We start from the raw sequence: 23,477 nt of genomic DNA on the forward strand, positions 1-23,477 counted from the left end.
AAAAATAGCCGATTCAAGCTTACAGCCTATCGATTTTCTTCTGATACAAAGCGTATCGGCCGATGCAGGCAGATACTGATAACATTGGTCAAGACACACATCCGATACCAACCTAGTATCAAAAGAAGGCCACGACTAACTATTATCTTTGTCCAAAAGGTCCTGATATCCGATTTCAAAAGTTTTGTTTTGATGTTCTTTAAGAGTCTATCGAGGTATTGATGCGTTACTTCTCATGTGTTTCTGTATGGTGATAGAAATTCTTTTTCTATTAGGTCCCGTTTGGATGACAGAAAGCAAGACCTGAGTCTCTAAAAACCTAGGTTTTACCTAGAACCAGGTTTTTGGCAAACTTAGTTTACCAAAACCCTGGTTAGTTGTTTGTTTTGATAACAAAAAAACGAAGTTTTGTTTTTGGTTGACCAAAAATAAAAAAAACTAAAAAAGAAAAGAAAAAAAGGTTTGGCCACTTTCTGGCCAACCGCTAGTGGTCCAGCATGGGTGGCAATGCATTAGCTCAGTTATTTTTCAGCAGGTGGCTGGTCGGAATCACCTGTCGAAAATGGTTAGACATGAAAAGTTTTACAGGATAAAAAAGAATGTGGAAAAAATGTTCGCTATTTTCCGACCCCTGGCCAAAAAATGGCCAGGCTGATTCCATCCGGCATGGGCAACCATCCAGCCAGTTTCCAGCTGATGGCTGGCTGAAAAATGTAAAGTTTACAAAATGATAAAAAAGTGGGTACCTATTACCTAACCCATTTTTCAGTCTTTAACTTGGTTTTATTTTCGGCGTCATCCAGATAGGGCCTTAATAGTTTTGTACTTTTTTAGGCAAAACCTTGGAGGATATCCTTTTGCAAGATTCCTGCCCCATAGAATACGCATCCCCCTACGGTGCTCTTGGAGAGAGAGAGAGAGAGAGAGAGAGAGAGAGAGAGAGAGAGAGAGCTCTTCCTTCTATGGCTTGTCGGAGAAGGGGATCCATCTCTCTCTTGGTGCTTTCACTGCTGCTGTCGATATCGACGTCTCTTGCCTCGTGGGGATGGAGAGAATTGGACTATTTCGTTCTCTCTCTGCAGTGGCCAGGCACCGTCTGCAGGAGGACTCGTCATTGCTGCTCCTTTAACGGATGTTGCCGTAGGTATTCATCCGTCTTCCCTCTCACCTTCCCCCCAGTTCTGATTAACTTTTTCTGTTGGTTCGTAATTTCTCTTTGTGGGGAGGAATTTATGATGTTTTGTCGTTTGAGTTGTCGTAATTGATTCTATTGTGTCGCGAGAAACTCATGTTTCTACTAAATGGTTATTGCTGATGATTTTCTTTTTGGCAATTGATTTTTTGAAAGTGGAATCACACTTCTTGTATTTAATGATGGATCGAATTATATATGAATCACCTCAATGCAAAAAGTAATGATTTTTGCGTGAATGAGATGTAGCTAGAAAAAATAACAGATATATTGTCAGTTTCAACTTTCAAGAAACTGTATTTATGCGAAGTTGGTTTGTCACGGGCGAAACCATGATGCTAGAATTGTCGTTATTGATCAAGTTCAATGAGAAATTCAATGCCCTGTTGGTTTCTAAATCAGAAAAGAGCTTACTTATTAAGCAGTAAAGGTTGGGTTGTATAATTGTTTTTTTTTTCTCCTTTTTTTCCTGAATGAGATTGCAATTATGGAATCTCATGATTGATCAATCCTGAACGCCCAGGTGATTGTATAGTGATAGTGCATAATCAGATGGGAACTGTGAACAGAGAGAGTTAAGGTGGAGCGCATGATGGAGCTTTTGTGAATGGTACAAAATTAGGGGAAGTTTTTGTGGTGACCTGATGGTCGTAATAGCTACTTCCCTTTTCTTTCGATGGCTCACATGGGTTCCCAATGGTATTTGAACATTCCAATACTGCGCATGTCTACCGTGAATGAAAGATTTAAAAAGAATGAAGGGTTCTTTTGAGGGACTGGTTATAGTGGACAAATTAGTTCGTGATTGGTGACATAAATATTGAATGCTCAATGGCTTGTAGTGTAGTGATAAACAAAATAAAAAGAATGAAGTGTTCTTTTTTCATTTGTTGCCTTCTAAGTTCAACATCCTCACTATCTACCCAACCCATTTGGGTTCTAGGAGGGATACCTCATCCCATAAGAGACTGTAAAATCCCATTTAAAAAAAAAAAAAAAACTGTTTGGACCCGGGCCGGGTCGGGTCCGGACCCGACCCGGGCCCCTTTTTAATTTAGGGTTTTGCGTAACCCGACGCAGGGTCCCGAGCGCCGCACTCCCCCCCCCTTCTCCCCCTTCTCTTGCGGGAGGATTTGGGAAACCCACCAGGGGTTTCCCCTTCCGGTGCCCCCCTTCGCCTTTAAGAGAGAGAGGTCGGAGGGCGAGAGGAGTCTCGCCTCCCTCTCGCAGCCCTCTCGAGCTTCCTCCACCGCGCCGGTCTCCTTCCCTGCTGCGCCCGCCGCCGACGCCGGGAACCACCCCCCCCAGGTACGCCGTTCCTCTCTTCTCCTCCCTCTTTTCTTCCTCACCCCCCCCCCCCCTCCTTGTCACCTCGCCGGGAGGCCGGCAGGCTCACAGTCGCTGCCGCATGCCTCCCACTGCCTCCCTGTACCATCGGGGCCCCGATAGGTGGCTTACGCAGCCCCTGTCGTCCCCTTCTCTCGCTGGGGATCGCCGGAGTGCCGGCAGGGGACCTGAGGTCCCTGCGACCCCCCTCCCTGTCACCTCGCCGGGAGGCCGGCAGGTGGCTCACAGCCACTGCCGCGGCCTCCCACCGCCTCTCTGTGTCGCCATGGCCCCGACAGGTGGCCTACGCGGCCCCTGTCGTCCCCGTCTCCCTCTGCGAATCGCCGGAGTGCCGGCAGGGGACCGGTGGCCCCTGCGGCACCCCTTTTTGCTACCACTTCGTGCTGTCGGCAGGGGTTGGCCCCTGCCGACCTGTGCCTTCGGCAGGGGCTGGGCCCCCTGCCGTCTGGTGCTGTCGGCAGGGGTGGCCCTTGCCGACCTGTATTGTCGGCAGGGGCTCAGCCCCTGCCACTTCGTGCTGTCGGCAGGGGTTGGCCCCTGCCGACCTGTGCCTTCGGCAGGGGTTGGGCCCCCTGCCGTCTGGTGCTGTCGGCAGGGCTGGCCCTTGCCGACCTGTGTTGTCGGCAGGGGGCTCAGCCCCTGCCACTTCGTGCTAACGGCAGGGGTTGGCCCCTGCCGACCTGTGCTTTCGGCAGGGGCTGGCCCCCTGCCATCCATGTGCTTCTGGCAGGGGTTGGCCCCCTGCCATCCTTATGCTTCCGGCAGGGGCTGGCCCCCTGCCATCCTTTACTGTCGGCAGGGGCTCAGCCCCTGCCACTTGGTGGCTGTCGGCAGGGGTTGGCCCCTGCCGCTACGCTATGTTTAGGCAGGGGCTTGTTCCCCCGCCGCTTGTCTGTTTTCGGCCAGCAGGGGCACACCTCTGCTGCCTCTCTTTTCCCTAGGCAGGTCTGTCTTTCTTTTGCTCCGCATTATTATTAACATAGCACTGTTGCAGACCTCGCATCGGACCCTCGCTCTGGCTCCGCGGCCCGAGCCTCGTATCATCTACACGCGTAGACGCACGCAGCTGCAAGACATCCCGAGGTAGGGGAAAGTCGCACGAATATTGTATATGAACTAAATAAAATAAGACTTCTGAGATAGAATAATTATTTTTGCATATTTGCGTATCTGAAGAAGTATGTGTTGATCTATGTTTTACTCTTGTGATTCTTTTGAAATTGCATAATGTAAATTCTTTGGGTAGACTCATTCTAGAAAAAAATCAAGTAGTTTACTTGGCATGCCTGTTTACGTGTACAATTACTTAACTCATAATTGTCTATTATGCATGCTTGTTCCTTTGAAACTGCATACTTAAGATAGATTTTGTGAAGAGACTCAAAACCACTGCAATTGCCATTATAACCAAACCTTAAGGCAGGTACGGTATGAATTTTATGTAAGATCATGGAGGGTAATTTAAGGGTGAAATCTATACTTTACTGATTTTTGATATGGTAATATCGGCCTCCACAGGCCAATTGCTCAGAAAAGCAAAACATGTCATATAGGAACCAAAAGAATCATATACCATTATGTTGCCCTTCCATCGTAGTTGTACCTCTAGGAAGGTACGATCGTACTTTTGGACAAGTACGTCCCATGTGGGTTACGATGGTGGGATGATGAGGTTGTGGCAACCTCGATGAATGTTATTAGCAAAATGCTGAGATCACATAAAATGGTGACCATTTCGCCTTCACAGGCAAGATGCTCGAGTGGGTCTAATGGACCAGAGCATATAGGATGGGACGACGGTTAAGAAACCCCCGTCGTACCCATCCGATCTTCACGGTTCATCAAGGGAGAGGATGGATGGTACAAAGACTCCGATGAACAGGTTGTTAACAACCACCCCACGAGCAAAAGACTCGGTTTTCCCCAGTCATCGGAGTTAGGGGAATTGGGATTACCATAAATTATCCTAGGTGGTAACTCCCAGGCACTTCTGCAGAAGTTGGATGCATCCATGGGCCACGAATGCCTTTGGGGATTTACTCTCTTGGTCACTGACCGTCCCCTTAGGAGCGGACTCAGTCAGCCATCCGGGTTAATGAAAACACCTGACATAATAAACTCCCGGATTGGTCTCGGCTGTTTCTACGTTTCGCGTCTGTGCGTACCCACAGGCCAGTTAATAATCAGAACTTAAATAATATATTCATGAATAGATATGGATGACTGAGACTTACACTGCTTCTCTTTGCACTTATTACATTTGCTAGAATAGACTACAACTGCTTTAATTGCTTAAATATCATAATTGCTTATCTCATGAATGTCCTATTTTATTTTCATTCTACTTATCTGTTCGTGCACCTACTAGTTTGTTATGAAACTGACCCATTTCATGGGCAGGAGAGGAGTAGGACTTCACTGGCGGCCGATGACGTGGTGCAACGTGGATCAAGATTCATTTTCTTTCTGCTGGCGGCTTGGCTCTGGGACTTTTTGGAGTTTTTCTTAGATTTATTGAACTTTGGAATAAAAGACCCATTTTGTAATAAACTGCAGATTTTAATCGATTGCCTTATTTCTTAAATTCCTTTAAAATGTTGTACATGTGAATATTGGTTTTTTAGCTAACGTACCCAGGATTGTTGACTTGTGTCCCTTTCTAAATGTCTTCCGCTGTTGTTTTTAAATATTAAACTTTAAATCTTTGAAAGGTTTTCGAAATCACAAGTCGAAATTTTGGGGCGTTACAACTTGGTATCAGAGCCAGGTTAGAAAGAAGTGAATCTTGACTATTGAACATCCCATCGCGCTGTAAGTAAACCTTTGATATTTCATAGCATGTTTAGACTAAATGATATTCTTGTCTTATTCGTAGTACCGTTGGATATATGGATCCAGTTACTGGTTTTAATGGTATTCGCGGTAGGAGCACGCGTAGTGTACGTGGTCGTTCCGTAAGGGGGAGGGGCGGACGTGAGATGTTCGGGGCTGGTTACTGGGCTAACCGCCCTCCTCTACCCATTTTTACGGATGAGCAAGGCTTCGCACTACCGATCGCCTACCAGATACCCTTGGCAGCAGCGTGGGCTGAAGTGCATGCTCGAGAAGGTGATTTCGCGCCTTCACACATTCAGGTGCACCATCAGACACCACAGGAGTCATTGGGAGATTTTGTTCCCCCTGAGTTAACAGAGGAGTGTGGTTTCTGCGGAGAAACTGGGCACACCGTGGATGCTTGCCTCCACAAGGCCAAGCATGACGACAAGATCGCAATTTCGACTGCCGGCGAGCAACCGCCACCTCCGGCAGACCCAGTGGGCGGTGTATCACCCACATATACACCTGCGACGGATTCTTCAGATTATAGTCTTGGCTCACCGGAATATACTCCGGCGACACCTCTTTACGGGCAGGAGCCCTCCTACGATGAGCCACTTCCCTTCACCCCTAAGCGCAGATTCAGGCGCACAGGCAATAGAAGAGAATATCTTAGGAAGTATTCTAGTCGTCCCTAAGGGGAGGTAGCACGCACCCAGTGTTGTTGGAGTCTGTGAACTCATTTATAACTGCGGAATATAACTTTTGCTTATGTACCAACACAGCTGGATTCTAAATATTTGACTCTCGGAATAAAGATTTATGTAATTGCCTTTGTTTCTATACTTATGCCTACTGATACGTCTTCAGTATTTTTGACTTTAATCTTGGTTGCTTTTTAAGGATGGCGGGAAACTCAAGCCACAGCATGGCCGATGAGTTGCGTGAACAGAGGGGATTCATGATGGATACCCTCAACTCCTTAGCTGAGGCGATTCGTAACCAGGGTCGCCCCCATCAGGATCCGGGTTCCCTTGCTGGGAATGCACCAACCGCCACATATGAAAAATTTCTGAAGCTAGACCCTCCTACTTTCTCTGGCAAGGTTGATCCTGACTTGGCGGAGAGTTGGGTTAAAGAGGTGGAACGGGTGTTCCAAGTGTTGTCCGTTCCTGATGATAAGAAGACAATGTTCGGGTCCTTTCGTTTGAAGGACGACGCTCGCGAATGGTGGGACACTACGCGGGAGGTGCAGTTTCCGGGTGCTGAGGTGATTCCGTGGGAGGCCTTCCGAAGGGTTTTTCTCGGAAACTATTTCCCTCCTCATGCGAGGGAAAAGAAGAAGGTGGAATTTCTGGAGCTGTGCCAAGGAAGCTTAAGTTTGAACGATTATATCGCCAAATTTCAACGGTTGGAGCGCTATTGTCCTCACCTATTCGAGGATGATCATGAGCGGGCCGAGAAGTTTATTCGCGGACTGAAGGAAGGACTCAGGCATAGGGTTCTCACCAGTATGCCCACAACTTTTTCAGCGGCAGTAGCGGCAGCCACCCTACTGAACGAGGATTGGGAGCGTTCAAAAAGTGTGCAAGCCAAGAAGTCAACCGCGTCAGGTGGTGAGCAGAAGAAGACCTTTTCCGGCGGCCCAGGGCAGCGACCACCTTTTCCAGAGAAGACTGAAGCAGGGAAGAAACAGTTTCCTCCAGCAAAACGCCAGCGACAACAAGGCCCTCCACCACCCAGGCAACCGTCGAGTGATATTTGCCCCAGGTGCAAGATGCCTCATGTGGGACAATCTTGTCCGCGGGACACTGGCGGATGCCTGTACTGTGGCAAGATGGGCCATTTCATACGCGACTGCCGGAAGAAAGCAGCAGATGACCTCAAGCGAACCGGCAACGTATCTCAGCCTCCTCGACCACCTCATCAGCAACAACAGCGAGCACAACCAAGCAGTGACAGAGAGACGGGTCGAGTTTATGCAGCCACGGTCGATCAATTGACCAAAGGGGATCTCGTTCAAGTTACCATTCTTGTTGCTGATCAAGCAGCTTTTGCACTCTTTGATTGTGGTGCTACGCACTCGTTTGTGTCAGAAAGATTCGTAAAACAATTGCATATAACGGTAAAAACACTTGATAATGCTTTAGATGTGTATAACCCCGTTGGGAAGAACACAGTTTGCACCACTTACATACCCGAATTGGACGTAGTTGTGGCAGAGCGGCACTTGCCTGCTTGTGCTATCCTGCTGGAGATGACTGAATTTGACGTCATCCTAGGCATGGATTGGTTGCACAAGTATCATGCCAAGATCTTTTGCCGTGATGGCAAGATCATTTTATCACCTCCAGGCTCTTCGAGAGTAGAATTCAGAATTCCCAGACCTGTTCGAGCAAGCCGGATGATCTCGGCACTTAAGGCACAGAACTTCTTGCGGAAGGGATGCACTGCCTTTTTGGTTAGTGTTATCCAGTCAGATCCAATGCCCACTCCCATCAGTGAGCTTGATATTGTTCGCGATTACCCCGACGTTTTTCCTAAAGAGCTGTCGGGACTTCCACCGTCTCGCGAGGTAGAATTCAGTATTGAATTGCTACCAGGTACGACACCAATCTCCAAAGCACCCTACAGAATGGCGCCAGCTGAGCTTGAGGAGCTGAAGAAGCAGTTGCAGGAGTTGTTGGATCAGGGATTCATTCGCCCCAGCGTTTCTCCCTGGGGAGCTCCTGTGCTCTTCGTGAAGAAGAAGGACGGGACTTTGCGATTGTGCATCGACTATCGAATGCTCAACCAGGCCACAATAAAAAACAAGTACCCATTGCCGCGTATCGAAGACTTGTTCGATCAGTTGCAGAAGGCCAAGGTTTTCTCGAAAATCGATCTTCGGTCCGGATACCATCAACTCAGAATTAGGAATGAGGATATTCCTAAGACGGCCTTTCGGACGAGATACGGACATTACGAGTTCACAGTCATGCCGTTCGGACTGACCAATGCCCCTGCAGCTTTCATGGACTTGATGAATAGGGTGTTCAAGCCATTTTTGGACACCTTCGTGATCGTGTTCATCGACGACATCTTGGTGTACTCAGAAAGTCGAGAGCAACATCGAGAGCACCTAACCGTTGTGTTAGAAACCTTGCGAAAGGAACAGTTGTATGCCAAGTTCTCTAAATGTGAATTCTGGCTCGAGGAAGTCATGTTTCTGGGACACGTTATTTCTAAAGAAGGAGTGTCCGTGAACCCTGCAAAGGTGGAGGCTGTACTTGGTTGGCAGCAACCAAAGAACGCGCGTGATATCAGGAGTTTCCTTGGACTAGCGGGTTACTACAGAAGATTCATTCAGGATTTTTCTAAAATTGCGTTACCCCTGACAAAGTTACTGAAGAAAGAGACTAAATTCTTATGGGACGAGAAGTGCGAGGCGAGTTTTCAGTTGTTGAAGGAACGACTTACCAGTGCTCCTATTTTGACCTTACCTTCTGGTAAGGGCGGGTTCGTGATTTATACCGATGCCTCTGGGTCAGGCCTAGGGGCCGTGCTGATGCAGAATGGGAAGGTGATCGCTTACGCTTCTCGACAACTTAAAATTCACGAGAAGAACTACCCAACTCATGATTTAGAGTTAGCTGCGGTGGTGTTCGCACTAAAGATATGGAGGCATTACCTGTATGGAGAGCAATTTGAGGCGTTCACCGATCATAAGAGCCTTAAATACCTATTTTCGCAGAAAGAATTGAACATGAGACAACGACGTTGGCTTGAATTCCTCAAGGATTACGACTTCACCCTCTCCTACCACCCAGGAAAGGCGAACGTCGTGGCTGACGCCCTCAGCCGCAAAGCACCGGAGGTTTCGATTAATGCTTTATTTGCTGGATGGAGGTTGGTCGAAGACCTAGCCTCATGGGAACCTTTCGCAATCACTCAAGGTTTAATCGGCTTATCTCACCTTGTTGCTCAACCTGAGCTGCTTGCGAGGATCATCAATGGACAGAAAACGGATGCACGCTACGAGAAGTTGAAGGCTCAAGCAATATTGGCAGACACACCTTTTCGTCTGAAGGAGGATGGAAGTATATGGTTGAGGGAGCGCCTTTGGGTTCCTGATGACCCGGTTCTTCGAGATGAAGTTCTTGCGGAAGCCCACAAGTCTAGGTACACAATTCACCCGGGTAGCACGAAGATGTTCAAGGACCTGCAATGCAGTTATTGGTGGAACAGTATGAAGCGAGACGTGGCTGAGTATGTCTCGAAGTGTTTAACGTGTCAACAAATCAAGATCGAGCACCAGAGACCCGGTGGGGTCATGCAGCAGATAGAGATCCCTCTATGGAAGTGGGAAGATGTTACCATGTACTTTATAGTCGGTCTTCCGAGGACGCGGAGAAAGCATGACGCGATTTGGGTGATCGTCGATAGACTCACCAAGTCGGCTCACTTTCTACCTATCCGTCTCAACCAATCGTTAGATAGTCTCGCTGATCTCTATGTTAGAGAGATTGTGAGATTGCACGGTGTTCCAGTCTCGATTATCTCCGATCGTGATCCTAGATTCACTTCAAGGTTTTGGGGACAACTTCAGTTGGCGTTGGGCACAAAGTTAAAGTTTAGTACTGCGTTTCACCCTCAGACGGACGGGCAGTCGGAGCGTACGATTCAAACCTTGGAAGACATGCTTCGAGCCTGTATGATGGACTGGAAGGGAGAGTGGAATTCCCACATCAGTTTGGCGGAGTTCGCGTATAACAACAGCTATCATGCGAGCATCGGGATGGCCCCATACGAAGCTTTGTATGGGAGGCCATGTCGATCACCTGTTTACTGGGACGAGGTTGGCGAGCGAAAATTGGAGGCACCTATAGTCTTGCAACACTATACTCAACAAGTGCATATGATTCGGGAACGACTCCGTACCGCTCAGAGTCGGCAGAAGAGCTATGCAGATAGACGCCGACGAGAGCTTACCTTCGATATTGGTGAGATGGTTTTTGTTAAGGTATCTCCGACGAAGAACGTATTTCGGTTCGGGAAAAAGGGAAAGCTGAGTCCTAGATACGTCGGACCGTTCGAGATCCTGGAGCGGATTGGAGAAGCAGCTTATCGCGTGGCGTTACCTCCGCAGTATGCTCAGATCCATAATGTTTTTCACGTATCCATGTTGAGGAAGTATGTTCACGATCCATCGCATATCATTCATTATGATGATGTGGACATTAGAGGGGACTTGACTTTCGAAGAAAGACCAGTGGAGATTATCGACCGTTGTGACCAAGTGCTTAGATCAAAGACCATTTCCTTTGTAAGGTTCGGTGGCAGCATCATGGGATTGACGAATGTACTTGGGAACCCGAGAACGATATCAAGGAAAAATATCCTGACCTGTATTTTGATTCTTCAAGGTAATAGATATTTCGCGGACGAAATTCTTTTAAGAGGGGTAGGATGTAAATTCCCATTTTTTAAAAAAAAAAAAAAAAAAAACTGTTTGGACCCGGGCCGGGTCGGGTCCGGACCCGACCCGGGCCCCTTTTTAATTTAGGGTTTTGCGTAACCCGACGCAGGGTCCCGAGCGCCGCATTCCCCGCCCTTCTCCCCCTTCTCTTGCGGGAGGATTTGGGAAACCCACCAGGGGTTTCCCCTTCCGGTGCCCCCCTTCGCCTTTAAGAGAGAGAGGTCGGAGGGCGAGAGGAGTCTCGCCTCCCTCTCGCAGCCCTCTCGAGCTTCCTCCCCCGCGCCGGTCTCCTTCCCTGCTGCGCCCGCCGCCGACGCCGGGAACCCCCCCCCCCCCCCCAGGTACGCCATTCCTCTCTTCTCCTCCCTCTTTTCTTCCTCACCCCCCCCCTCCTTGTCACCTCGCCGGGAGGCCGGCAGGCTCACAGTCGCTGCCGCAGGCCTCCCACTGCCTCCCTGTACCATCGGGGCCCCGATAGGTGGCTTACGCAGCCCCTGTCGTCCCCTTCTCTCGCTGGAGATCGCCGGAGTGCCGGCAGGGGACCTGAGGTCCCTGCGACCCCCCTCCCTGTCACCTCGCCCGGAGGCCGGCAGGTGGCTCACAGCCACTGCCGCGGCCTCCCACCGCCTCTCTGTGTCGCCATGGCCCCGACAGGTGGCCTACGCGGCCCCTGTCGTCCCCGTCTCCCTCTGCGAATCGCCGGAGTGCCGGCAGGGGACCGGTGGCCCCTGCGGCACCCCTTTTTGCTACCACTTCGTGCTGTTGGCAGGGGTTGGCCCCTGCCGACCTGTGCCTTCGGCAGGGGCTGGGCCCCCTGCCGTCTGGTGCTGTCGGCAGGGGTGGCCCTTGCCGACCTGTATTGTCGGCAGGGGCTCAGCCCCTGCCACTTCGTGCTGTCGGCAGGGGTTGGCCCCTGCCGACCTGTGCCTTCGGCAGGGGTTGGGCCCCCTGCCGTCTGGTGCTGTCGGCAGGGCTGGCCCTTGCCGACCTGTGTTGTCGGCAGGGGGCTCAGCCCCTGCCACTTCGTGCTGACGGCAGGGGTTGGCCCCTGCCGACCTGTGCTTTCGGCAGGGGCTGGCCCCCTGCCATCCATGTGCTTCTGGCAGGGGTTGGCCCCCTGCCATCCTTATGCTTCCGGCAGGGGCTGGCCCCCTGCCATCCTTTGCTGTCGGCAGGGGCTCAGCCCCTGCCACTGTGTGCCGTTGGCAGGGGCTCAGCCCCTGCCACTTGGTGGCTGTCGGCAGGGGTTGGCCCCTGCCGCTACGCTATGTTTAGGCAGGGGCTTGTTCCCCCGCCGCTTGTCTGTTTTCGGCCAGCAGGGGCACACCTCTGCTGCCTCTCTTTTCCCTAGGCAGGTCTGTCTTTCTTTTGCTCCGCATTATTATTAACATAGCACTGTTGCAGACCTCGCATCGGACCCTCGCTCTGGCTCCGCGGCCCGAGCCTCGTATCATCTACACGCGTAGACGCACGCAGCTGCAAGACATCCCGAGGTAGGGGAAAGTCGCACGAATAGTGTATATGAACTAAATAAAATAAGACTTCTGAGATAGAATAATTATTTTTGCATATTTGCGTATCTGAAGAAGTATGTGTTGATCCATGTTTTACTCTGTGTGATTCTTTTGAAATTGCATAATGTAAATTCTTTGGGTAGACTCATTCTAGAAAAAAATCAAGTAGTTTACTTGGCATGCCTGTTTACGTGTACAATTACTTAACTCATAATTGTCTATTATGCATGCTTGTTCCTTTGAAACTGCATACTTAAGATAGATTTTGTGAAGAGACTCAAAACCACTGCAATTGCCATTATAACCAAACCTTAAGGCAGGTACGGTATGAATTTTATGTAAGATCATGGAGGGTAATTGAAGGGTGAAATCTATACTTTACTGATTTTTGATATGGTAATATCGGCCTCCACAGGCCAATTGCTCAGAAAAGCAAAACATGTCATATAGGAACCAAAAGAATCATATACCATTATGTTGCCCTTCCATCGTAGTTGTACCTCTAGGAAGGTACGATCGTACTTTTGGACAAGTACGTCCCATGTGGGTTACGATGGTGGGATGATGAGGTTGTGGCAACCTCGATGAATGCTATTAGCAAAATGCTGAGATCACATAAAATGGTGACCATTTCGCCTTCACAGGCAAGATGCTCGAGTGGGTCTAATGGACCAGAGCATATAGGATGGGACGACGGTTAAGAAACCCCCGTCGTACCCATTCGATCTTCACGGTTCATCAAGGGAGAGGATGAATGGTACAAAGACTCCGATGGACAGGTTGTTAACAACCACCCCACGAGCAAAAGACTCGGTTTTCCCCAGTCATCGGAGTTAGGGGAATTGGGATTACCATAAATTATCCTAGGTGGTAACTCCCAGGCACTTCTGCAGAAGTTGGATGCATCCATGGCCCACGAATGCCTTTGGGGATTTACTCTCTTGGTCACTGACCGTCCCCTTAGGAGCGGACTCAGTCAGCCATCCGGGTTAATGAAAACACCTGACATAATAAACCCCCGGATTGGTCTCGGCTGTTTCTACGTTTCGCGTCTGTGCGTACCCACAGGCCAGTTAATAATCAGAACTTAAATAATATATTCATGAATAGATATGGATGACTGAGACTTACACTGCTTCTCTTTGCACTTATTACATTTGCTAGAATAGACTACAACTGCTTTAATTGCTTAAATATCATAATTGCTTATCTCATGAATGTCCTGTTTTATTTTCATTCTACTTATCTGTTCGTGCACCTACTAGTTTGTTATGAAACTGACCCATTTCATGGGCAGGAGAGGAGTAGGACTTCACTGGCGGCCGATGGCGTGGTGCAACGTGGATCAAGATTCATTTTCTTTCTGCTGGCGGCTTGTCTCTGGGACTTTTTGGAGTTTTTCTTAGATTTATTGAACTTTGGAATAAAAGACCCATTTTGTAATAAACTGCAGATTTTAATCGATTGCCTTATTTCTTAAATTCCTTTAAAATGTTGTACATGTTAATATTGGTTTTTCAGCTAACGTACCCAGGATTGTTGACTTGTGTCCCTTTCTAAATGTCTTCCGCTGTTGTTTTTAAATATTAAACTTTAAATCTTTGAAAGGTTTTTCGATAAGGTTTTCGAAATCACAAGTCGAAATTTTGGGGCGTTACAGAGACTAAGAGAGCTAAAGTAGTCACATACACTCATGTCCCCTTGTTTAATGGTGCAAATCTTTTCTTGGAGAAAAAATTGTCTAGCGAGGTCCTTTTGAGTGTACATACCTTTCATGAAGAACCATGCCTCGTTAGCTTTGCGAAATTTGGCAATATTTGCACAAATTTTTAGCTCCACGTTATTCATAAACCACGCAAGTATTTTTGCATACTTACTCTCTCAATCTTCAATAAAAAATTGATGATGTTCAATGGCTTTAATTCGTGCTCCTCCTTCTAATGCTTTTTCTAAGCCTCCTTCCATTTTGGTGAGTTGTAGTTGAGGTTCCGGAATGATGCCCATCACATAGCCCCAAAGCTTTTTGCTTTTGAGGTTGTTCTCCATAGCGGATGCCCATACCAAGTAATTGGTACCATTTAGCTTGAAGTTGAGGTCAATCTTTTGTTCACCTTTCATGGTGAAACTAGAGATAGGAAGCTAGAGAGATGCCAACTTATAAGGAAACACAAATATGATCCGAAATAAAAACAAGAGCACAACTTTGCTCTGATACCATGTAATTAAATAAGCGAAAATAAACACAATGTCCTACAATGGACATTAACAAACAAGATGCAAAGAACAAGTCCACAATGGACAAATACAAAGCCAACAAGGGCTTGTTAAAAAGAAGGATCTTATAAAGCAAAAGAGGCTTGAAAAATGTTAAACCCAAAGATCCCATTGTACGTATATATATATATATATTTATATATCTAGAGATACATATACATATACATATACATATATTATATATGTATGTATACGTCTCTCTCTCTCTCTATATATATTCTTTAATCATAATACCCGAAAAGGGTATTTCTGTAATTTCCAGTTTTACGCATATTCCACTTGGAATATGCTTGTATTTTCATTCTTTATTTTTTCCTTTCTTTTTCTATTTCGTTTTTCTATTTTCTTTTTTTTATGTCTTTGTCATCACCTTGGGGGCCTCCCAATAGAGTCGTTGGGGCCCCCCAACAGTCACAATTGTGACCGTTGGGGGCTCCCAACGACTCCTTTGGGAGCCCCAAGGTGGTTCCTTTAGCACTTGTATAAATAGGGGTGTTTCCCCATTGTTTTCTCAAGCTTGAGAGTCTCATGCATTGCACTCTTTCAATAGATACATGCCTTTGTGCATGTTTGCTTATTTTTACGCCTTTGTGAACGTTTGTTTGAGTGTTGTGTGAGTGCCTTTGTGCACATCTTCAAAGTATTGGTGCTTGTATGCGTATTGTCTCTTTGTAGACATTTTCACATGGTATCAGAGCAAGGTTGAAGACAGAAGATCGTGTGATTCTTCGCTTTGTTGGTGCCTTAAAAAGCGTGCCTTTGAATTTTTGAAGATTGAAGTGGTGGATTCTCTTCCTTCAATATTTTAGAAGGGCTTTGCGACAAGTAAGACTTAAAAATCTTAGTGGTACATATTTTTTCTTACATCTTTCCTCTCTAATGGGTGAAAAAGAGTCTTATTTCACTCTCGGTTTTAAACTAAATGGCTCCAACTACACATTTGGGACGGGAACATGGAGGCTTATATTAAAGGGAAAGGTCTTAGGAGTTATGTGCAAGGCAAAATCCTGGAACCAGAACAAAAAATCACCATGATAAACGAAGGTGAAATCAAGATCTTTGAGGGGGACAAAAGAACCAAAGCCCTTGAGGATTATTCTAAGAAACACAATGAATGGGAAATGAAGAATTTCAAGATTCTTTTTTGAATTTTTTCATCTGTTGAAACTAAGATTAATGTCAACATTATTAAATTTAAGAAAGCTTCGGAAGCTTGACATTATCTTGAGAAAATGTATACGTCAAGGGATTTATCCCATAAATACTACCTTCAAAAGAAGGCTCTTACTCTTTGTCAAGGTGATATGACCATTAGGGAATATTTCGCCGATCTTTCTTCCATTTGAGATGAGCTTGCTATGCTTGAACCAAACTGGAGTGGAGAGGCAATTGAACTTCGTCACAAACAACTAGAAGAAGATCAATTCTTCATTTTTTTGAATGGGCTAAGACCCAAATTTGAGCAAATAAGGTCTTCTCTTTTGTCATCTTTTACTCATTCTCTTGAGGATGTTCTCACCAAATTAAGTGGTGAAGAAACCCGTATGTGTATAAGTAAGCAAGGGCCAAATGTGCTTGCGGTTCCCTCCAACTTCGAAGACAATAATGGAGTCAATGCAGTATCTAGACCCGAAAATAATGTAAGAACTTATCGTCCTCCTCACTTTAAAACTCAAAATCAAGGAGGAAATAGTGGACAAGGAGGAAAGAAGGATTATAGCAAGATTGTTTGCCATTTTTGTAACGAACCGAGGTATATCAAACCCATATGTCCCAAATGGAAGAAATTACTAGCCATGGCTACCACTGCTCAATCGCAAAAGGAGGAGACACCTTCAAGTGAATCTTTTTCATTAAACCAAATAGTGGAAGCTCTCCAACCTCTCCTCGAGGGAGCCACCTCCGGAGCCGCCGTGTCTACCTTCTCCCCTCTAGGTAAAATTTCCTGGCTTTTGGATTCGGGTGCGTCTTTTCATATGTCCCCAAACATGTATTCTCTTTCCGATTATTCAAAAAATATTTTTCCATCTTTCGTTTCTACTGCGGATGGAACTTCTCTCGAAATAAAAGGTATTGGTAATTTTGAAACTCAAGATTTTTTTATTCCCAAAATTAGATTTATACCAAAATTAAATTTAAACCTTCTCTTCGTTTCTCAACTCTCGGACCATGGATGTGATATTAAATTTTCTTCTGATAAATGTTTAATACAGGATCGCCGGTCCGAGAAATTGATTGAGGAAGGCTCTAGAAAGGGAGACTTATATTATATGGACTCTCTTCAAGTTTTTAATTTTTTTTTTGTAATGTTGCCCGACATAAGGATATAAATGTTTGGCACAAAAAACTTGGTCATCCCAACATCACCAAGTTATCTTATTTGCATTTTGCTAAAAATCTTTGTAAAAATACATTCTCCTGTAATGATTGTATTCTTGAAAAAATGAAAAGTATGCCTTTTGAATAAAGATCCATGTTTACTTCTAAATCTTTCGAAATTGTTCATTCAGATGTTTGGGGACCGGCACCGGGTGTTTCAAAAGGAGGGTTCTCCTATTATGTAATTTTTGTAGATGATTTTTCTAGGTACTCTTGGATATATTTCCTTAGAAATAAGCATGAAGTTTTTTCATGTTTTAAATGGTTTCGTGTGATGGTTAAAAATCAATTTAATTGTAACCTAAAGATATTTAGAAGTGATTCCGGATGAGAATATCTCTCCAACGAATTCAAGATGTACCTTGAGGATAATGGTATTGTTCATCAAAAGTCATGTCCTAAAACTCCTCAACAAAATGGATTGGCGGAAAGAAAACATAGGCATATCATTGAAACCACCCAAACTCTTCTCATATATCAAAATATTCCAAAAAACTTTTGGGCTGAGGCGGCACTGGCTTCTGTTTACCTTATCAATCGTTTACTATCTACGAACTTGGGTAAAATCTCTCCTTTTGAAGTATTACATAAAAGGGAGCCTGATTATAGCAGATTAAGAGTCTTTGGTTGTAAGTGTTTTGTTCTTACAGATAAGAATGATAAACTTTCTCCTAAAGCTATTGCTTGTGTTTTTCTTGGATATTCAGAGACTCAAAAAGGGTTTCGATGTTACGATTCTAAGAACGATAAATTATATGTTTCAAGAAATGTGTTGTTTTTAGAAAATGAAAATGGCTTTGAAAGAAATACTTCTCACCATGAAAATGTGGACTATTCTTTCTTATTTGACCTATTGTCTAGTAATGATAATTTGTCTAGTGACGACGAAATATCATCAAACCATGATAGTGATAATGATATAGATATTAATGAATTTAACTCACCCAATGTTCAAGGAAATAAAACCTCAAATGAGCCAATAACCTACTCTCATAGAAATCGAGATACTTTCAGAAGTGCTATTGAGCAGTATGGTGAGTCTGTTCCCACTTATGATCACAGACGATCTGAAAGAAATAGGAGACCATCTCGATTTGTCTCCTTTGATTTTTTTTCACCTAAATATAGGGCTTATCTTAGTGCCATCCATTCTTATTTTGAACCTAGAAACTTCGAGGAAACCCAAAAATATGTAGAATGGCAAGAAGCTATGAAAAATGAACTCAAAGCTCTTAGGAAAGCTGAGACATGAAAATTTCAAACTCTACCTATTGGAAAGAAAACTATAGGTTGTCGTTGGGTATTTAAAGTTAAGACTAAGAGCAATGGATCTCTGGAGAGGTATAAAGCTCGCTTAGTCGCAAAAGGGTATGGTCAAGAATATGACATTGACTATGAAGAGACATTTGCTCCCGTAGCCTAAATGGTTACTGTCAGATGTCTTATCACTATTGTATCTATTAAAAAATAGAACATTTTTCAAATGGATGTAAAAACTGCTTTTCTAAATGGTGATCTTAATGAAGAAGTGTATATGGATGCCCCACCAAGTATGAAAATTCTTAAAGATAAAGTTTTTCGGCTTCGGAAAACCCTCTATGGATTGAAACAGGCCCCCAAAGCCTGGTATGACAGATTTAACAATGTAATGTTAGAAAATGGATTTTCTTCCTGTTATACTGATACTGCATTATTCATTAGAAAATCTGATGCATGGATTGTGATATTATTACTTTATGTTGATGATATGCTAATCACATGTGATGATGTTGAAGGAATCAAGGGTATTAAATCCATCTTGACTTCGAAATTTAAAATGTCAGACTTAGGTTTTCTGACATATTTTCTTGGAATTGAGGTTGCTTATTCTCAACGTGGTTATTTTCTATCTCAAACTAAACTTGCTTGTGAGATTATTGACAAGTCAGAAATATCCGATGACAAAATTTGCGAAACCCCTGAAATAGTAGACTAAAAAATGAAGATTGATGATGAGATTCTCCTGACCGATCCTACTCCTTACGGGCAACTGGTAGGCTCGTTGATGTATCTTAGCATCACTCGGCCTGATTTATCTCATGCAATCCACATTGCCAGTCAGTTTCAGCATGCTCTCACAACGGTTCACATGAGTGTTGTTCTTTGTATCATCAAATATCTAAAGGGAACTATAAATAAGGTAGTATTTTTGTCTTCCTCTTCTGAATTAAAGTTAATTGCTTATACTGACTCAGATTGGGGAGGTGACCCTAATAATCGTCACTCCGCCACTGGTTTCTGTGTTTTCTTAGGTGAGTCATTGATTTCTTGGAAATGTAAAAAGCAACAGAAGGTCTCTCTGTCCTCCACCGAAGCTGAATATAGAGTCATGGCATCTACCACCATGAAAATTGTATGGATTCGATGTCTTCTAGAAGATATGGGAATTTACATTGAAGAACCAACAAAGTTATGTTGCGACAACAAAAGTGCAATTTATATTGCCAAAAATCACACTTTCCATGAGCGAACAAAACATATAGAGATGGACTGCCATTATGTCAGGGAGGAATACTTGAAGAATGTCATTGATCTCCTGTATCTGACGTCTGAATATCAATTGGCGGACTTCTTCACTAAAGCTCTTTGTTCGCCCAGATTTCACTTCTTGGCAAACTTGCGGTCATCACACCGTAAGTTTGAGGGGGGGGTGTTAAAATGTAAAACCCAAAGATCCCATTGTACGTATATATATATATATATTTATATATCTAGAGATATGTATACATATATTATATATGTATGTATACGCATCTCTAGATATATAAATATATATTCTTTAATCATAATACTCGAAAAGGGTATTTCTATAATTTCTAGTTTTACACATATTCCACTTGTAATATGCTTGTATTTTCATTCTTTATTTTTTCCTTTTTCTATTTTGTTTTTTTCTTATGTCTTTGTCATTACCTTGGGGGCCCCCAACGGTCACAATCCCAACGACTCCTTTGGGAGCCCCAAGGTGGTTCCTTTAGCACTTGTATAAATATGGGTGTTTTCCCATTGTTTTCTCAAGCTTGAGAGTCTCAAGCATTGCCCTCTTTCAATAGATACATGCCTTTGTGCATGTTTGCTTATTTTTACGCTTTTGTGCACGTTTGTTCAAGTGTTGTGTGAGTGCCTTTGTGCACATCTTCTTCAAAGTATTGGTTCTTGTATGCGTATTGTCTCTTTCTTTTTGCCTTTGAGGTTGTTCTCCTTAGCGGATGCCCATGCCAAGTAATTGGTACCATTTAGCTTGAAGGTGAGGTCAATCTTTTGTTTACCTTCCATGGTGAAACTAGAGATAAGAGAAGCTAGAGAGATGCCAACTTACAAGGAAACACAAGTATGATCCGAAATAAAAATAAGAGCACAACTTTGTTCTGATACCATGTAATTAAATAAGCGGAAATAAACACAATGTCCTACAATGGACATTCACAAACAAGATGCAAAGAACAAGTCCACAATGGACAAATACAAAGCCAACAAGGGCTTGCTAAAAAGAAGGATCTTATAAAGCAAAAGAGGCTTGAAAAAGCCAAACATTACAAAGGGGTTTACCCCTCTATTTATAAGCAAAAGAGTGAGAGTGAGAGTGAGAGAGGGCATTGCGGGGCCCAACAAGGAGTCGTTGGGCCCCCAACGGTCATATTTATGACCGTTGGGGGTCCAACGACTCTTAGTTGGGACCCCCAATGCTTATGCATTAATTGCATTTACAATTAGGAAAAGAAAAATAAAAATAGGAAAAAATAAAAATAAAAAAGACTAAAATGCCCCTATTGGGCAGAATTACAGAAATACCCTTTATCGGGTGTGATTGGATATAAATTAGTATATATATACATGAATACATGTATTTTAACATGGAAAAGAGGAAGAAATATCATCTTCCCAAGTTCTTTTCTTTTCATCTCTCTTGTCTCCTTGAATCATGGTGAGATTGTTTTTTCTCCATATGCCCATAGCCCATATTCAGTATTTTCAAAATATCACTGTTATTTGTAACATAGATTGGGGATTGATGTATTATTGCACTAGTTCTTAGGCCCCATTTGGATGACTTTTTTTCAGAAATGTGATTTGGATAATTCATTTTATGAAATGTGTTTATTGAGAAAAGTCTTTTAAAACTGAAGTTTTAAAATCAGTGTTTGGATGAAGAAATCCATTTTTTGGCACACGTGAGGCCCCATGTGCTCACCTAACCAAATCCCCTTTTCCTCCTCCTGATTCTCCCATCCACTGCCCTTCACCACCACCCTCAGTCGCCCATTGCCTTGTGAGTTGCATGTCGGCACCCTTGAAGGCATCACCTTTTGCACCACTGCAGTTGCCTCCGCCATTTCTGCATCCTCATAGCCACAACCATCCCTGTTCCTTTCCATCACAACCTCCACAGCCACTACCATCCTTGTGCATTTCGCCACAGCCACCTATGCCCTTGTGCATTTCTGCATGGCCACCACTGTCCCTGTGCATTTCCACCACAGCCACCACCGTCTCTGTGCATTTGTGCCACAGCCACCATCGGCCAAGTCCATTTCAGCCACAACCACTGCCACCTCCATCCCTGTGCATTTCCACCAGATCCACCACAGCAACCACCGATCTTATGCATTTCCACCACAACCACTGCTGACCTGCACTTCCTACACCCTCAGTAGCACCGACCTGCACCATCTCTCTACCTAATGGGTGCTTAGAAGTACATTGCAGAAAAACTCCATAATTCTATCTTGGACATTTTTTGGGGAACTCCCCTTTCTGAGATCACGTTTTCTTTTTTCTTCTTCCTTCATGTTTTTTGAGGGTACAATCATTGGGATTGAGGATCTCCCTTTAACTGAACCCACTGCCTCCGATTGCTGGGAACATGTTTCTCCCTTCGATCGTGGCATCTGCAGTTGCTCGGGATTCATGATCACATTAACGAGGGCCCAAGCCCTTCATGATTTTCGAGAAAACTGTTAGGGCACCCATCCCAAGATCTATTAAAATATTATGTACATACATACCTGTCAAGGGTATTTTAGTCTTTTTATAAACATGTATTTAGTACAGTCCACTAGGGACTGAAATGTATTTCTTTATTTTTATTTTTTACTTTTTCTTTTTTGTATTTTTCATAATATGACTTGGAAAATATGACCATTGGAAGGCAGTCCAACGGCTGTTGTACTGCCTCCCACACTTTGAGTGAGGCTCTATAAATAGACCCTCACTCTACTCTTGTTAGGTAATGCTCTTAGAAGCATTTTTGTGTGGTTTATAAAGTTTCCTTTATTTTTATAGGCCTTTGTGTCTTGTTGCTATTTTTGTAGTTCATATTTTATCTCTTTTATGAGATTGTAATTGGTCCATTAGAGACCACGGTTCTTGCATTTGTGTAGCGCTTTGTTGGCATTATATTTGAGCATCATTGATTCATTACATGGTATCAGAGCTCGGCTCTTGAAGAAGGTGAATCTCGTGATTATTCCACGCGTGGGAGTGCTCTTCAATCCTTGGTCCTCTTCTAACTCCTCTACTTAAAAATCCTTGTAATCATTATGGAAGAAAGAGAGTACACCACCGTCATCTCCTATAAGCTCAATGAAAACAATTATTTGATATGGGCGACGACAATGGAGAATCACATCAAAGGTAAAAAAATATGGGGTTTTGTTAGTGGTTTCACTAATGAACCACAACTCAAATTGACAAGAAGAGAAGAAGATCAAGTCAAAGCCTTGTCCAAAGAAGAAAAGGAAAAAGGTTTGCAAGAATATCAAAATAGGATGAAAGATTAGGAAGCGAGCAATGCACAAATACTCTCATGGTTTATAAATACGATGGAGTTTAAAATCGCCACCAACATTATCAAGTTTAAGAAGGCATGTGATACATAGAGCTTTCTAAAGAGTACCTTTATCCAAAAAGATATGTCTAGGCTATATTATCTTCAAGACAAGGTACGTAATTCAAAATAAGGAGATAAAAGTGTAAGACTTTTACGGTATTTTATCTCTTATTTGGGATAAACTAGCCATATTGGAACCAAAATAGAAAGGTTCGACTATTGAAATGCGAAGATCTCAAATAGAACTAGAAAATCTTTTTTCTTTTCTTTATGACCTTCGACCCGAGTTTGAGCAAGTTAGGTCTTCTTTACTTCATAAGACCACAACTCCCTCTATATGTCAGGCTCTTGTTCAAATTTGGTAAGAGGAAACAAGACTTGAAATGCATAAGTCTAATGATTAGGTCCTTGCCATGGCAAGACACGGAAATTTTATGAAAACCTATGTCACAGGGACTCAACCAACTGGGTGCCGCACCTGCGTCAATGCGACGCGAATCGGGTGCACGTGCGAGTGCAACACCCGATGCGGTTAACCTGACCCTCGATGCGTTGACCATACCCAAGGTCATTTATGTCCAAATTTTGGACTATATATATATATATTTTGCCGCACCCCCGCACCCA

General features: G+C 44.3%; 1 long non-coding RNA gene across 1 annotated transcript in view; it reads left to right on the forward strand.

The window, feature by feature from the left end:
- The first annotated feature begins 844 nt into the window (after window positions 1-844).
- Window positions 845-23,477, forward strand: part of LOC149811797 (uncharacterized) — a 32,637-nt gene continuing 10,004 nt past the window's right edge. Inside the window, exon 1 of the long non-coding RNA XR_016428566.1 lies at window positions 845-1,144. This is a non-coding gene — a long non-coding RNA (uncharacterized LOC149811797). The remainder of the gene's footprint in view (window positions 1,145-23,477) is intronic.

Source organism: Nuphar pumila, chromosome 17, assembly GCF_984573655.1.
Source record: "Nuphar pumila chromosome 17, dmNupPumi1.hap1.1, whole genome shotgun sequence".
Taxonomy (NCBI): Eukaryota; Viridiplantae; Streptophyta; class Magnoliopsida; order Nymphaeales; family Nymphaeaceae; genus Nuphar; species Nuphar pumila.